A 6477-nucleotide genomic window follows, 5' to 3' on the forward strand; every position below is an offset into this window, starting at 1 on the left:
GCATACGCTTACTGTTAAGTGTATCTTTCTTTTGCTAGGAAAACCTAGAAAGCGCTTCTTTTTTTTTTTTTTTTTTTATGATACAATGTCAGTGATCTCCAGCTTGTCCTATCAAGGACTCTTTCAGTAGTCCCTTCATCCTGGTCATCTTACTTGTGTGTGTGTGTGTGTTTCTTCTTAGAAAGAATATGTTACTTTCTTATTTCAGATGATACAGGTATTTCAGTCACAAATCTATCTTCTTTAAAGAAGAAATTAACACTGAATCCCAAACTCACACAGATTTAAAAAATAGCATATTTTCTTTGATGTCAAGTTGCTCCTGGGCATTTTTATATCCTTGGGCAATTCTCTTTCTGAAATAATTGTGCATCACATTTTTAACATCCTGAGGCCTGTCATAACACCACAGTTTTTGTTTTTTTTTTCCCACTAATCTTCTGGTTTCTGGTTGTATTGGTTCAGATGTTTTCAGAGTGATCCCTGTGTTGAACCATCTGCAAATTTGATTACTACGCTGTTTACTCAAATCTATTGAATCATCAATAAAGGAAGAAAAGAAAACATACAGGCTTACACTGGTCCTGCAGTGCCCCCTCCCTGCACCCCTAAGGTCCAGACACTGTCATTTATCACCAGTCCACGTTTATGTCCCAGAAGCTAACCTTGCTCTGTGGACAGAACTGACATCCAAGTGTCCCTCTATTTGTATTATGAGTTAAAGCCATGGGAAGAGCCATCTCAGCTCTTCAGCTAATCCAGTAGTAACAAACTCTCGCAATTTTATGGTGCTTAAACTTAACATTCATATTACTTCACACTCACATTCTAAATGTTCCAGAATCTAACTTAGGCAACAAACTATAAGCTCCCAGAGACTCAAAGTTGTAGATAGAACACAATGAAGAAAGAGCTGAAAAATCACCTATTCCCCAACAGCTTTGGCAGCTTTCTGAGCTGATCGATAGACTCTTATATGCCCTTCTATTTTAGCATATTGTTATAGTCAAATGCTCTGGGAAACAGACTCACTCAGAAGGACAATGCAGACAGTGCAGTGAAGTTTATTACACTGGCGGACACAAGGCAGAGTCTCCTCTTAGCCAAGGACCCCGACCGACTTTTGTGAAAACTTTATATACCTTAAGTGTACTGCTCAAGCCCACATCCCCAAATTCCTTACACCTAGCCTAGAAAGTGTTAAAGGGAGATGCAATCAGGTTACAGCCATGACTCATAATCAGAAGAGTCAGGTGGTTACACATTGTAGCCTACACCAATGGGTGCCATAAAGATACAAAGGTGACTGACTACATAGGGGATTATCACATTCTTTTTGGCTGGGGAAATCTTGGTATGGAGTCTGGTGTTTATCAGTCTGGGAGGTCAGTTTGGCTGCAGGTGTCTTATCCTCATGGCTACCAGGTACATAGTCCAAAGTTCACTGAAAGGTCAAGATGGAGTTTCCTTCATTTTCAAGATGGAGTCAGCTTGGCCTCTTCCTTTCCTCCTTCATTCCCCCCTCTTGATGTTCTCAACTTCCAGTGTGAGCATCAGTCATCAGGAGGTACTGCCTTTCAGATTTCCTGGTATATTTGGGTAAATTAGTCAGCCTCTGTGATACAAAGTTAACAACACATTGGAGAATACAAGGTCCACATAACAGAATCAACAGAACAACTATAACAATGTTAATATAGTTTTCCACCAATCACCCTTTACCCATCATAGAACAGAAGTCCAAAAAGGAAGTTTATCATCAGACATAGCTTTTACTTGATCTTTCATGTCATCTAGAGTGGCTGATATATTGCCAGATAAATCAGGAATATATACACAATATTCATCTTTGATTATAGCACAGGTGCCTCCTTGAGCGGCTGTAAGTATGTCTAAAGCCATTCTATTTTGAATTACCACTTTTCTCTTTTGTATTTGTTCAGTATTTAGTGCTTGAATAGCTCTTAGGCTGTCATGTAGGTTTCTTTGGGTGAAATTAGTTGGAGCTTCAACTCTAATCATTATGTCCATAGTACCCAATGAGGGAACAAATATAGCAGCCAAATAATCATACCGATGGAAAACTGATTGTGACCATCTACCCTGACCATCAGGGTAAATTTAAAGGCTCTTGTATTGTTGACCTGATGTTTCCATGGGCAAAGGCAAGACCTAAAGTACACCTCCCTATCCATCGTGGGGGCAGCCAAGGCCATATGTTAGTCCCACATAACCAATGGGTGCCGTTAGGAGCAATGCACCTGATTCTGGGGTTAAGTCCCCAGTCTGTCCCGGGCCATTGGGGTGGATTGACTGGGATAATAAGTAACTTTATAGGTCTTATGGCACTGTTCTGTCTGTAGAAAGCCCATTGGTTTTAAATTATTTTATCCATTGTTTGGATATTATATCCAATAATGTGTACATCTTGTTCCCAGCAAATTTCAGCTATCCTAACAAGTTGTCCCTTTTCTGAAGTAACCCACAAGTATTCATCCCATATCTGGTAAAATTGATCAAAATATTGGTTAATTTCTGATTGTTTGGACTTACTGGCTGTCACATGATATTGATAAGCATTTTCTGAGCTAAGTGTATAATTAAAATATATCCCATGGCCATTTGTCAGCTTGTCAGCCTTTTTATCACACCAAAGGGTAGTGGCTGCTGTGATTAGTTTCTAGACTTGATTTTTGTTGTTTTGTGTGATGCAAAAAATCATATAAGCTAGGCATATCACCCCCCCATAGAGGTGATACCCACCACGGGAGTCCATCCATGACAGACATGGGCATGGTTCCACATACCCAGCAGTTGGATTTTTTATGAAAGTCAGCATAGGAAGGTGCCCATGAAATGAAAACATTGTCTTGTGCTGAAACTATTAGCTAGTCTCAAGAGAATACAGGCAAGTCCTTGAAGCAGCAGTTCATTGCATAGCTTCATCTCTTCTTCTTCTTTAAGATGCTATTGGTTTCACGGGGATAAGTGAGGTCCCTTTGTGTAGTCCACTCGGTGTCCTCCGGGTCTGTGTGGTATGCTCTTTTCACCCTCATATGGTGGACCCAAGTGCAACTTTAACTGCCGTAGAGGTGGTTAGAGAAACAGTATATGGACCCTTCCAATGTGGGGCCAAGGAGTCGTGTTTCCAGTCCTTGACCCACACCTGGTCACCAAGCACAAATTGGTGAATGTGTTCCCCAAGGGGGAGTGGCACTCTTTCTTAGTTTCCTGATTTATTACCTTACACAGTTGTTCCATCTGCTGTGAAATCCCATCCCTTTACCTGTGGCAAATTTGCCGACACCTGTCTTACTATGGGAGGGGCCTCCCATAGACAATTTCATAAGGAGAATGACCATGAGAATGCAGGGTTACCCTTAATTTGAGTAAGGCTGCCAGAAGCAAGTCCATCCATGAACAATCAGTCTCTATGATTCATTTTGAAAGTGTCTCTTTAAGAGTTTGGTTGGTTCTTTCTACCATTCCAGAACTCTGGGGCCTATATGTTGTATGTAATTTCTACTTGACATTTAGAGCTTTATATACCTGTTGAAGTAAGCTGGCCACAAAGGCAGGGCTGTTGTCTGATCCTGTCCTGGTTGGGAACCCAAATCTGGGGATTATTTCTCAAAGCAGACAGCAAGCCACTTCATTTGCTTTTTCAGTTCAGGTGGGGAAGGCCTCCACCCGTCCTGAGAAGATACGTACCATGATACATACCATGACCAGTAAATGATAGTGTCGGCAGGGTTTCATCTCAGTAAAGTCCACTTGTAAATTTTCAAAGGGTAGAGTCCCTTTTAACTGTATTCCTGGAGGTTTTTGTTTCTATCCAGGGGCAGCATTGACCTGTGACAAGCAGAACAGTTCTAGGATTCCATTCTACATAAGGAGGAAAATTGTGTGATTAAGAAATACTTTCAAATTAATTCTTCCATTTTGTCATGTCCCAAGTGGGTTGCCTGGTGAACCTGAGACACTGGTGTGGGGGCTAATGCCTCAGGTACCAGTAACCTGCCATCCATCAGTTCCCACCAACCTTTTTCATTTTTGGTGGCCCTTTCTGCTTCACCCAGGCTGGGATATATTGTGGGAGAGTCAAAGGTAACTCAGGCATTTTTGAGAGTACAAAGGTTCTGATAGGTCCCCCACCAGCAGCCCCAAATTTCTCAGCCGCATGTTTTGTGGCTTTATTTGCTAGTCAGTTTTCTCATGCTCGTGGGGTATCTTCCTTTTGGTGAACCCAACAATGTATCACTGCTACCTTTTCAGGTTTGCACACAGCATCTAATAGAGTTAAGATTTCTTCCTTGTTTTTAATGTCCTTTCCATTGGCTATCAGAAGACCTCTCTCTTTATATAAAGCCCCATGTACATGTAAAGTAGCAAAAGCTTACCTGGAGTCTGTGTAAATGTTTGTCTTCTTACCTTTTGACAGCTGGCAGGCCTGGATTAGAGCATATAGTTCAGCCCATTGAGCAGATCAGTGTGATGGCAGAGAGCTAGCGTCAGCGATGGGTTCTTCCATGACTACTGCATATCCCTACAGTCATCCTTGTTTCACCAGGCTGGTGCCGTCGGTGTACAGGACCCAATCTGGGTCCGTTATTATCTGGTCTCTCAAGTCAGGTCTGCTGGCATAAACTTCTTCTAGGATTTCCTTGCAATCATGTGAGGGCCCACCTTCTCCCACAGGAAGGAGAGTGCTGGATTCAGGGCCTGCAAGGCTCAATAGTAACATGGGGTTTCTCACATAACAGTCCTGGGTATTGAGTAATCTGGGATGTCAATGGCCATTTATGGGGGTCCCCTTGCAGGAGAGTGTTGACCTTAAGAGGAACTTTTACAATCAAATCTTGGCTCAAAGTCAGCTTGGTTGCCTCCCGGACCAGTAAGGCAACCACAGCAACTGCCCATAAGCATCCCTGCCACCTGGTGGCAACATTGTCCAGCCATTTCGAGAGATAGGCCATAGGCCTGTCCCATGTCCCCATAGTCTGGGACAGCACTCCCATAGCCACCTTGTCCTTTTCAGTCATGTAAAGAGTAAATGGCTTAGCAAGGTCTGGCAGGCCCAAAGCAGGTGCTGACGTAATTGCCAGCCTTAGTTCCTCAAAGGCCTGTTGCTGTGTCTCAGTCCAATTTAGTGAATCTCCTTCTGGTCCAGTTAGGAGTTCATATAATGGCTTGCCATCTGGCAATAGCCTGGAACCCAAATTCTACAAACCCATTGGCTCCCAACTCTGAACTGTCATCTGGTTCTCGGTTGCAGGATTCTCAAAACAACCTCTTTTCTGGACTGGTCTAACAGCCTCGTGCCTCCTCTCAGAACAAACCCCAAATATCTTACCTCCTCTTTGCAGATCTGTGCCTTATTTTTCCAGACTCGGTAGTCAGACTCCAACAACAGCTGTAGGAAAGCCTTGGTCCCTTCCCAGCAGCCTTTGCTGTTCTTGGCAGCCAACAGCAAGTCGTCCACGTATTGTAGCAACCAGCATCTGAATTTCTCTGGCTGGAATGAGTCCTGGTCGGAAGCCAAGGCTTTGCCAAAGATGGTTGGGGATTTCTTAAATCCTTGTGGGAGGCAAGTCCAGGTGAGCTGTTGTTTGGTGCCCCCTGCTGGGTCTTCCCATTCAAAACCAAAAATGGGTTGAGACACCAGGGTGAGGCATACACAGAAGAAGGCATCCTTGAGCTCTAAACAAGTATAGATCTTAGCATTTGGTGGGAGGAAAAGTATAGCAGTTAGGAACGGTGGGATGTAGAGTCACGGTGTCCTGGTTGACCAGTCTGAGGTCCTGCACAGGTCTATAGTCCTTGGTGAAACAAGGCCAACTGGCATTCAATCAGGATGCCTGTCTGTTTCAGTCTGTTTATGTGTGGCAAAATGCGAACTTGAGCCTCTAGTGGCAGTGGGTGCTGACATTTTCTGACTGGGGTGGCACCGGATTTGAGTTCTATTACCACTGGAGCTTGATGTATGGCAAGCCCCCAGGGTGAGGGGGGTTATCTTCCACCCAAATCTCGGGAAATCATCAGATTAATTCCCTCCCTTGGCTGTGTAGTCCATCCGGATTTCCTTCCAGAGGGTCATGTAACCTCCATTCATCTTGAGGGGTTACTGAGAAGAAGAGTAAATAGGTAGTTGAGCCCACCTGGAGAGTGCATCTTTCTTGGGGGGAAAATGTCACTTGTGCCCCCAATTTAGACAAGTCTCTCCCCAACAGAGGTGCTGGACATTCAGGAATATAAGGAATTCATGAGTCACTTGTCCCACCTCTGGCATTTCTGGGGTAAACAGAATGGTCTGATCAGCTTTTCTCTGGTTACTCCTTCTATGGCAGTGGCCTTTATTGAGAGGGGTGCTACCAGTTCAGTCACCACTGACATTTCTGCCCCAGTGTCCACTATAAGGGCAATAATTTGGTCCCCGACTTTTAGTTTCACCATGGGCTCCAAGAGACCTTGTATCTT

At 43.8% G+C, this 6477-nt stretch overlaps 1 long non-coding RNA gene across 2 annotated transcripts; it reads right to left on the bottom strand.

Annotated features, from left to right (window-relative positions):
* Positions 1-283: 283 nt before the first annotated feature.
* LOC112442292 (uncharacterized) lies at positions 284-6237 on the bottom strand. Of its 2 annotated transcripts, XR_009491337.1 has the most exons (4): positions 5354-6237; positions 4432-4730; positions 3724-3852; positions 284-1615 (listed from the first exon to the last, which is right to left on the bottom strand). It is a non-coding gene; the product is annotated as an uncharacterized lncRNA (long non-coding RNA). The 2 variants fall into 2 exon arrangements; XR_003030350.2 differs by having other exon boundaries at positions 284-3852.
* Between the last annotated feature and the right edge of the window lie 240 nt (positions 6238-6477).

This window comes from Bos taurus, chromosome 18, assembly GCF_002263795.3.
Source record: "Bos taurus isolate L1 Dominette 01449 registration number 42190680 breed Hereford chromosome 18, ARS-UCD2.0, whole genome shotgun sequence".
NCBI lineage: Eukaryota > Metazoa > Chordata > Mammalia > Artiodactyla > Bovidae > Bos > Bos taurus.